This window comes from Lolium perenne, chromosome 7 (genome assembly GCF_019359855.2).
Source record: "Lolium perenne isolate Kyuss_39 chromosome 7, Kyuss_2.0, whole genome shotgun sequence".
In the NCBI taxonomy this organism is placed as follows: Eukaryota; Viridiplantae; Streptophyta; class Magnoliopsida; order Poales; family Poaceae; genus Lolium; species Lolium perenne.
This window is the reverse complement of record NC_067250.2, coordinates 316,695,946-316,707,324: the sequence shown is the minus strand read 5'-3', so window position 1 is coordinate 316,707,324 and position 11,379 is coordinate 316,695,946. Positions and strand designations below refer to the sequence as shown.

Here is an 11,379-nt window from a genome sequence, read left to right as displayed (position 1 = left end):
AAAGCAACATCAAATCCTTTATTTCTATATGTCTCAAAGTGAGTGCGCATACTTTCTACTTGCTGAATCGTAGAATCAGTGCACATGGATGCTGATTGCAACGATCGGGAGAGCAAGAAATCACCTGGGCGAGGCGATAGAGCAACGTTTCTGTTCCGTATGGTATCAAGGCGACCTTTGGTATCATCGTATGACTTGTACATTCGTACCGTGCGGTGAGTGGGATTCCTAGCCGGCCGGCCGGATCGAAAACTAAAAGGAAAATAAAAAGCCCAAAAATATAGATCCAAGCCCATCTAAAAATATAAATTGTTTTTTTCCTGCAATGGATAGTAAAGCTAAATAAAAAAATTGGGCCCCTAATTTTTCTGGGCCCGGGGCGGCCGCCCCGCTAGACCCTCCCCAGGGCCGGCCCTGAGCTCACCAGCCTATTAAAAAATTTCTCCATTTTTTTCTTTCGTAGAACTGATATGAACAGGTCCTAGGATAATCGTTCTTTTAGTTCGTTGAACCAATGAACCCAGCCTGATCAAATCTCTTCCGGTTTTTGAACGGACAAATATACCTAGCGGTGAAGTTAAATCTATCAACTATCTTTGCTTTCCATGTATTTAAATATATCAATTAGCTTTGCTTTCTGTATATGATCAAATCAGCCCTGGGAGCTTCCTTATGTACTGGGCATGTACTCTTCCATCATACAAACCAATTGAGTTTTCAAAGATTTATTTATCAGGTTGATTGATTGAGTTTTACCATATGTAGTATTGAATTGTGTCCTAGCCATTTGGGTTAGTTTTACATCCTATCTCGTAGATTTTGTAGCTAGAGTTCTACAGGTATACAACTTGACACGGTAAACAACCTATATTATTGTACGGAACACCTATTATCTTTGAATCTCATACCGTTAAAATTAAAATCATCGGTTTATATATTTTTAACATATGTGTACTAGCATGGTGCCTCGAAAAACACCTTTATTTTGCTTTTAGTATATAATAATTAATATTCTTCATACTCTATATTTGAAAAACTTTACAATTTTTTTAACTAAACCCTAAATGCAGTTTAAATAAAAGACAAAGACTGATAAATCGTTTGCACCGTAGATTTCAATAACTGATTAAATGAAAGTCATAAGTCCGGAAAAAGAATTAGACATGCTACCTAGCGCGTTCAGCAAAAAAAAGTACATGTCCGATTGCTAACACGTTGTGGCAAGGTCTTTCTTTTCTTCTTTTCTTTGAAGATATCACGTTTTCAATCACCAAAGTTTAGTTGCGTACACGGCTGAATTTTTTATTTCAAACTTTCCATATCTTAGTTGCTTATACAGCTGGGTCTTTCTCTAGTTTGTTGTATGTACCAACCAAACAGACACATCTATTTACGGCACATGTCGCTCAATTATATGAGTGCAGATCTGAGAGACCTGACATTTTCAACATAAACTGTGTCAAATATGTTATGTTACTATTAATTCTTTATTATATCCTAGCCATACATTTTATATCTAACTATCAATATTAATATAAATGATGTGGATCTGGTGGCTCTATTAATCCACCTTATTTTGCTTTTAGTATATAACTAGGAAAAATATCCGTGCGTTGCATCGGGAGAGGGAAAAGATCGGGTCATTAAAAGTTAAGTATTTTCACAGGCATATTTCATATAGAAGTACAAAATAAGAGGCTAAATAATAGAATTCTAAGAAGCACTCCATCGGTCCAACCTCCAATGCATAAATTTTGAAGATCGTCATCTTACATGTTTGCACACAAAATAATTAACGAATTCTAGCTGCCGTCCAGTGAACATAGCTGACATTATAGATCAAATAGAAGAAATGGTCTGAGCATACAACATTCATCCATCATAACGCTATAGAGTTCAGTCCAGTACAGAGTGGACATCCATATTTTCGTTTCGCTGAGCAAGCTCTGTGGGTATGTCATTTCTCTCATTATTGGCTCCTAAGTTTCCAGCACAAACACCAACGGAATCATACTTACTATGCATAACGAATCAGTATGCATGTACTCGTTGGTATACATGGCACACCTCGAGCTAATAATAAAGGTAAACATTCTTCAGGATACCTGCTTAATTTCTTTTAGGATGATGCTACAACTTCCTTCTTATTGAATACTTACCACAGATGGAAGAAAAATAAAACAGAGAGTAGTATACAGCTAGTTTTTTCATATGAAGAACATATCGAATTAGATGCTTTATTTCTTCCCACTTACATGAGCAGAATAATTATGTTCTACCCATGTTTGAAAGTTATTAATTTGTGTTTCCTACATCACCGAAACATGAACCAGATTATTCATTGGTATAACTCCCAATCCAACACACTTCAGATAGTAGATAAGCCATCTCAGATGGACTTGCATGTAAGCTAAAACACATATGTACCATCAGGACCTTCAGATAGATTTACATATGTATGTAAGGTAAAACACATATGCACCACCAACACCTTCTGATAGATTTACATATGCACGTAAGTAATTTAATTTCTGTGATACTGTAGTGAATTAGAAAGTTATTCTGTAGCCAATGCTGCCAATGCTGAAGCAGCATGAATTCCATCAACTGGCTGCATCAGCTCATCATTTGATAAATTCAACGAAGTTGATGCTCTGTATTGGCTTGGCCTAGATAGATAGCATGATTGTAGTGCGGGTAAGGGCAGCAAACATTGCAGGCGACCATCCGGGGCGGAATTTTTCTTAATCAGAGACACAATCATACGGCAATTCACTTGGTTGGAATCCTGCATTAGATGCAAACGAAAGTACATGAGGCATTGAAACAGTTTCAGGATTCACCCAACTCAAGATTTTCAACCCGAGGGACGGAGTGCAGACTTACCATCGGCGTCACCAACTCGGGTCAACGTACAAATCGATTGAAGTCCCCATCTTCTCCCCAACACCTCAACCGTGGAACTGGGATCCAAATCCCCACCAGGCTGACCCATTTCCCTCAAAGACGCAATTCTGGCCGTATGGGATTGACTGGCCTTGCCTCGCAGAAGATGAACCTCGATATATCCTCATTCTTCTCCATGGCCAGTTTAAGAAGCACTCTCCAAAGGCCATCGGGGATGAGAATGGCCTCGACGACCGAGGTCACCGGGACCGACAACGCAAATCTGGTCCAAGAGCATGACTGGTCGGCCTTGATGGCCAGCGTCGCCACGTATTCCGTCCGCGTGGCCATCTCTGAGGTGGGAGGCGGCATAGTCGAGGCAGCGCCTGAGGTCGGGACTCCAAGATGAATTCCCATCTCGCCGGGTAACAGGGTTCCTCCTGGCTTCTCCCGGCCTCCCGATGGACGGCGCCACTCACCTTGGGTGCGGGGTTCGTCCCCTCCCGATGGTCATGCGTGCGGAGAGCTACAGCCCATGAGCGGATTTCTTCCGGCGGCGGCGCGCAGGGAGATGGATTGAGCTGCAATACGGGACCATCAGTCTACGCGATAGAGGAGGATTGGCGACAGACGAAACGTTATCACTTGACCGGTGGCAACATCTGTAATATCTACTAAACATTAGGGGCAAATTTAAAACGGACGAAAAATTAGGGGAGAAACCTTACTTCCTTTATTAGTAGGTATAGATAATAGATCACTACTGCTGTCTTTATTACACTGCTGCTTATATTTCACTACTGCTACTGCTATAAAACTGCTGCTACTGGTAAACTTTTGCGAGCAAGTTTGTTTCCAGGTGCAGCTGAATTGACAACTCCGCTGTTAAGGCTTACAAATATTCTTTGGCTCCCCTTGTGTCGAATCAATAAATTGGGTTTTACTTCCCTCGAATACTGTTGCGATCCCCTATACTTGTGGATCATCAAGACTATTTTCTGGCGCCGTTACCGGGGAGCATAGCTTTATTTGCAAGTTCACTTGGATTGATATTGTTCGCTGCAAATCCTTCATCATAGGTAAACCTCGCGATGCTAAAGCCGTCATATTACCATCCATACAAGAAAAGGTACAACTCTGAGTACCTCTGCTGCTCTTGATTCACCATCTGTGATAAGTCAACTTGTTTCACCACCACAAGTTTCACATGCTGGTACTTCTGCTGAATCTGAAAATTCCTCTTATAATTTTGATGATGCTTCTGCTGTGCTTGATGATAATGGTTCATTAGGTTCTTTTCTAGATGCTACAATTGCTAGGTCTAGACAAATTGAAAATACTGAAATTCGTAATGAAAATACGGTTACACCTGTTAATTCACCTGAGTCTGTTGAATACTCTAGTGATGATCTTGATGAAGATTATGTGGAACTTGATGATGATTTTATTGATAAATGTAATGCTACTACTAGTGTAAGTAACATTAAAAAGCTTCTTGCACAACATGTTGTTAGATATAAACTGTCTCTTGATCCTAAATTTGCCACATCTCCTATAAACATTAAGGATAAGGATTATGATTTTTCTCTTGATTTATCTCATATATCTATTGTTGAGAAAACACCTTTTTGTGGTACCGAAAAAGAAAGTGCTATAGAACACATGAATGAGCTTTCTACTTTGAGTAGCTTGTTTTGTGATGATATTAAGAAGCGTACTTATTTTGTTGCTAAATTTTTTCCTTTCTCATTAAAGGATGATGCTAAAACTTGGTATAATAGTTTGCCTCCTGATTCTATTGATAGTCCAAGTGGTTTGCTTGATGTTTTCTTTCTAAAATGCTTATTTTCACCTACTAGTGCTCAACATATTGCTTTGCTAGAAAATTTATAGTTTTGATGAGGGAAGATGGAGAGAAATTGCACAGCTTGGGCAAGGTTTTGCTCTCTTATCAGAGCTCGGCCTGGACATGATTTGGAAAAGCATAACTTAGTTGATATATTTTATAGTGGACTAACCTTTGAGTCTAGGGCATGTTGGAGATATGCCCAAGAGGCAATAATAAAATGGTTATTATATATCTTTGAGTTTATGATAATATTTACATACCATGCTATAATTGTATTAACCGAAACATTGATACATGTGTGTTATGTGAACAACAAGGAGTCCCTAGTAAGCTCTCTTTGTATAACTAGCTTGTTGATTAATAGATGATCATCGTTTCATGATCATGAACATTGGATGTTATTAATAACAAGGTTATGTCATTATGTGAATGATATAATAGACACACCCAAATTAAGCGTAGCATAAGATCCACGTCACATTAAGTTATTTGCTATAAGCTTTCGACATTACATAGTTACCTAGTCCTTTCGACCCATGAGATCATGTAATTCACTTATACCGGAAAAGGTACTTTGAAGTTACATCCAAACGCCCATTGCGTAAATGAGTGGTTATAAAGGTGGGATTAGGTATTCGGAAAGTATGAGTTGAGGCATATGGATCAACGGTGGGATTTGTCCATCCCGATGACGGATAGATATACTACGGGCCACTCTCGGTGGAATGTCGCTTCTAATTAGCTTGCAAGCATATGAATGGTTCATAAGAGACCACACAATTACCACGGTGCGAGTAAAGGAGTACTTGTCGAGAACGAGGTTGAACGAGGTATAGAGATACCGAGTGATCAAACCTCGGACCAAGTAAAATATCGCGTGACAAAGGGAATCGGTATCGTATGTAAATGGTTCAATCGATCACTAAGTCATCCCTTGAATATGTGGGAGCCATTATGGATCTCCAGATCCCGCTATTGGTTATTGGTCGGAGGGAGAAGTCTCAACCATGTACGCAGATAGTTCGCGAACCATAGGGTGACACACTTAAGGTTTGATGTCGTTTAAAGTAGATATGGAATATGGAATGGAGTTAGAAGTTTTGTTCGTGAGTCTCGGATGGGATCCGGGACATCACGAGGGAGTTCTGGAATGAGTACGGAGGAATAAGATTCATATATAGGAAGTCATATTCCAAGTTTTGGCAGGAAATGATCGGTGCATTTATGGCGAGGTTCTAGAAGGGTTCTCGTAGAAAAGGCCGGAAGAAATCACCATGGAAAGGGGAGTCCCGGAGGGACTCCACCTTGGATGGCCAGCCACACCCGACGGGGTGGAGTCCCAGGTGGACTACACCATAGGTGGCCGGCCACCCCACCTAAGGGAAAGGTGGGAGTCCCACCTTGGGTAGGACTTCCCCTTGAGTAGGTTTCCCACCTATGGGAGGGTTTTTGTTGTTGGGGTCTTATTCAAAGATTCTGGACTACAACTCTTGGGGATTTCCACCTATATAATGAGGAGAGGGAGGGGAAGTGCCACTCTTGGCCGCACCACCTAGGAGCTGCCCATGGCCGACGCCGCTAGCCACTCCCTCTCCCCAAACCTCCTAGGCCTGCCCTCCTCCACATAATACTTCCACATCGCATAGGCGAAGCCACGGCCAGGAGTTCCCTCCACCACCACCGCCACCACGCCGTCTGTACTGCTTGGGGATCTCGAGGGGAGGATCTACGACTTCCGCTGCCCGGCTGGAGCGGGGAGAAGGACGTCTTCATCAACACCGTACGTGTGACCGAGTACGCGGAGGTGCTGCCCGATTGTGGCACTGTCAAGGATCTTCTACGCGCTTTTGAAAGCAGCAAGTGATCGCTCTACCGCAAAGCAACGAGAGCCTCCTCTCTTTGTAGGCTTTGGAAATCTTCAAGGGTTAGTCTCATTCATCCACTCAGTTGCTCCCATCTTCTAGATTGCATCTTGGCTTGGATTGCGTTTCTCGCGGTAGGAAATTTTTTGTTTTCTATGCTACGAATCCCACTGGCAGTTGGTATCGAGCCTGAGTCTATGCATAGATTGGTTGCAGCTGAGTAGAAGACACAATTATATTGTGGGCGTTGATGCTTGAAGTTGTCTTTAGTTCGAGTACTTTGCATCTTTTGTGGCATGGCGGGATAGGAAGCTGCTCAGCTAACTTTACATGGTTGCGTTCTATAGAGACTCTGCTCCCATGCCTCAACATGTGCAACTTGTATTTGCATAAGTGGCCTTGCGGGTGTCTTTGTCTCTCCCACCATAGTGAAGATTCCTAATTTACTCTTTCTATTGACAACACTGACTATCACTGTTGTGGTTCATGTTCGTAGGTAGATTGGATCTTACTCGAAAACCCTAAACCACGTAAAATATGCAAACCAAATTCAGAGACGTCTAACTTGTTTTTGCAGGGGGTTTGGTGATGTGATATAGCCATAAGATGTGATGATGAATATATGTATGGAGATGATCATTGTTGTACTGTGGCAACCGGCGGGAAGACTTATGATTTGTCTTTAAATTTCATGTTGAGTAGTATTTCAAAGTAGTTGTAATAAGTTGCTACATGAGGTGAACAACCATGGGAAGATGGCTACCTGGCTTATGGACCTTGGCGCTACACCGACGATGATGGTAGATCATGCCCATTGATGATGGAGATCAGAGTCCGTGCTTTGGAGATGAACAGAGATCGACAAGCAAAGACTAAAGGGCCATATCATATCACATATGAAATTGCATGTGATGTTAATCGCTCTTATGCATCTTATTTTGCTTAGAACGCGACCGGTAGCTGATTATAAGATGATCCCCTCACATTAATATCAAGATAATAAAGTGTTCTCCCCCCTTTTCGCATATGCACCCGTTGATATGAGTTCGTCATTCTCGAAGCATCTCAGTGGTGATCCGGATGTGATAGAATTTCCAACGTTCATATGGGCTACAGACAGTGTAAGCCATGTTGCACACGCGGAATACTTGGAGTTTGTTTGACGAGCCTAGCATGTACAGACATGGCCTTCGGGACAACGGGAACCGAAAGGGATTGAACACGAGTCATATGGATGATATGATCAACATGTTGATGTTCTACTATTGGAAGCTAAGCATCATCTCACGTGATGATCGGTTTTGGTGTAGTGGATGTGGATCGTGTACCACTTAACAACCATGAGGGATGTTGTATTAAGTGGGAGTTCATTAGTAATTAGATTAAAACATGAACTAATTATCATAAACATAGGTTCCAGTAGTATTTTGAATTAATTTTGTAGTATTGGCATCCGTTTTACTATGGCGCTAGTCTTGTTATTGAGATAGAAATCACCGTTGCAAAATGCGACAATAAACTTTATTGACTGTGAGTACCGTATTGTTAAAGCAACTCAAGAAATGATTAAGTCCTATTGCAAACTTCTTTAGTAAAACCTCACATTGTTTGATTCAAAGAACTATGGTTTCAATTAGTACCTAAAGTTATCTTGTCTCCGGAAGTGAAACTTGAAGTTCAAATCTGTTTGCATTGAAAAGTAAGGAGCTGAAAATTTAGTTTTCGGAAATAATCAAGGGTATGAGATATATGTGATATCTAAGACCTTATTGCAAAGGAATGATAGAATATAATTTGGTGAGACTACATAAACTCATAAGTTTTATGGGAATGTACGAAAGGTTGAAGACGTGCAAGGCGTCCCAATCCCTCCAACTATTGGGGCACTAACGATATTCGCATATCCATGAAGTGATCGTCCTTAGTATGCACCGTTGCTAAGTACTCTCCTGTCGTTTCGAATACCGAGGAGTATAGATTCTACGTGTGCATACAACGGGTGCAAGCAGTATTTGCAAATGTCACGAATACTGAGGTTAAACTTTTACGAGCCTAGCATGCATTTACATGGTCTCTGAAAAGTCGTCATGATATGATGGATAAAATTATGAGTGAAATTGTTCATCATGTATTAAAAGGTTACTAATAGTGAAATCCGGAACACTTGTCATATGATGATCAACTTCAAATTAAGAACCTCAAGGTTATTGGTATTTCTGACCAAACAAACCTAGAAGTTATTGATGTTGAAGTGTTTTTCCGAATAATGAGGAAAGCTAAAAGAGAAACTACAAAAGATATTTTGGCAGAAAGAAAGAAAAAGACTAGAAAGTCTAGCTCGGGTAAAGTATATAAATGATATACCATGTTATGGATGTATTCCTTGTTTGGTCACATAAAGAAATTCTTGGAAATACGTGTACCAGGTTGGTTGGTATGAGATGTCATACAATACAACGCAATACAAGAATATGATGGCCTAAGTAACTAATAAGGAATATGGTAATAATGCACGTCCTGGAACATAATAAAGATGTTATCATGTTTGTCAGTTGTGCATTCCTACCTAGCCCTATAGAATTTATAATAAAGAACTTAATAAATTGTTATTTTGCTCTTTGGTCACAATGAAAACAATGAGTTGTTCTAAATTATGACATTACTCCACATGTAACGATGGATAAGTTATTATAAATCTTAATGGTGAAACACACACATACATAACAACGACGCTAAAATGACATAAGGCAAATGATTTGAATTCCACTTATTTGTGGAACCGCCATTTAGGTCATGTTAGAAAGGAACACATGAAGAAACTCCATGCAAATGGATTTTTGGAGTCACATTTGATTTTTGAATCGTTTAAGGCGCTTGCAAATCTTTTCTAAAGAGAATGACTAAAATACCGTTATAGGCCAAGAGTTGAACGGAGCAACTAACTTAGTGAAAACATACAACAATGAATTGAGTATATATATGTGGATATATTCGATAAGGAAGAAGTTTGAAACATTTGAATGGATTCAAATAGATTTCAGCATGAAGTGGAAATCATCGTAATAGAAAAGTCAAAATATCTATGATTGGATCATTGGGGAAAATATTTGAATTACGAGTTTTTAACAAACATCTAAAGGAGAGTTATGAAGGTGTTCTACAACTCACATTTCTTACTAGGTATCATAGTGATGATATGATGTCCAAGGGAGATGTATCCAAACCATGTTTGGGTTAATGATGAGATAAAAATAAAGTGATGCCGTATATTTTTGTGGATTATACTTTAGTGACTACCGCTTTTACACTAAATACAGAGCATCATCATGATCCGTTGAAATGACACCATACAGAGTTATGGCATGGGTATAAACCCTAATAGTCCTTTCTTTATATTTTTGGTCTAAGAGTTTTACAAGCCAAATGGGATGAATGTCTTTGTTTGGTTATCCCAAAGTATTGATTAGGAATTCTTTTTTACACTATGAATACAAAGACAAAAGTGTTTTTCTATGTTTCTTATTTATTTCAAGAAATTGTTTTCTATGGCGAAGTATTTGAGTGGGAGGGGACAATAGAAGACTTGATAAGGTTTATGAACACGAGCATAATGATGAAGTAGCGCAGCATCGGCCAGTGATTCAGGAAGCGGCCACGGCGATCATGGCTTCCATGACTACAAAGTGTTTTAGCCATGGAAGTCGAAGTACTTATTGAGCTGCGGTGACCCAGGCGTACCACCGCACTGGTGTAGTACACAGAAATGATTGACATAACACAAGTGAAACACCGTTCCACTCATATTACATCTCTCGAGTGGTACAACGAAGACATATCTGAGTCCAAGGAGTATGTCTATAGAAATACACACGAAGCTGACATTTACATAAGATCAACATAGCCTCCTACTTTACAAGGTGGTAAAACTTCAAATAAAGCTCCAGAAGAGCAGCTACGATAAATCTACCTTTATTGCTAACTCAAGTTTAAGAGCTAATTGGCTTCACTATGTAAATCCCAGCTACTTAGGTGCTAGGATTAGGGAAAGGTTCCCTTCTCTATTACTAGTCTAGGTTTTCATTATAGCTGAGTCACAGTTGACTCCATTGACTTCTTTGATTGGATTCTTCATCATTGCGAGTTTACTCCTTTGTCTTGAGTTCCACGGTAGTTTCTCCTTCGGTGCCTTGATCTAAGAAGGGGGTTCAAATGGGATAAGAATGAGTACGAGCGTACTCGGCAAGTTCCTATTAGGAAATAGGTGTATCATGCACTAGCTACAGCCCTTAGACCGAGAGAAAGTCATAGGCCAATGCAAGTTTTTGTAAACATTTCTTCAAAAGGTTTATTTTATTAAGAAAACTATAAGATCGGTCTTCCACGGAGTTGACTAGAACTTGCGTGAGTTCCTTTCCTGCCCAGCGTTCATGATTCCTTCCGAACGAGGGAGTGACGATCACAATTCTTGATACCCTCTGCGGAGGTGCGTTACTTTTCCCACAAGAGATCCCACCCTTTTTGCCATGCGCGAGGGCACTTGCCCCCGTTCACACTTCCTTTGGTGTGAGGCCAGGTATAAAGATCCAAGCCCCACACCGCCTTCTCACTTGTTGCAAGCCAGCGCCTTTTGTCAGACCGTGCACACCCGAGTGAACTACTCCAGAATGTCTGGCTTTACTCACGGTGTACTCCGGACAATCCATCATAAACCAAGTAGAGCTAAAAGCATCACTAATGGATGGGGATTTAAAAGGCTATCCCAACCTCTGGCGGTGCCTCCAA

The 11,379-nt window shown here is 40.4% G+C and overlaps 1 long non-coding RNA gene across 1 annotated transcript; it reads right to left on the bottom strand.

Moving 5' to 3' along the window:
* Window positions 1-2,219: 2,219 nt before the first annotated feature.
* On the bottom strand, window positions 2,220-3,481 carry LOC127313260 (uncharacterized). The gene is made up of 2 exons (XR_007858858.2): window positions 2,887-3,481; window positions 2,220-2,788 (listed from the first exon to the last, which is right to left on the bottom strand). It is a non-coding gene; the product is annotated as an uncharacterized lncRNA (long non-coding RNA).
* Between the last annotated feature and the right edge of the window lie 7,898 nt (window positions 3,482-11,379).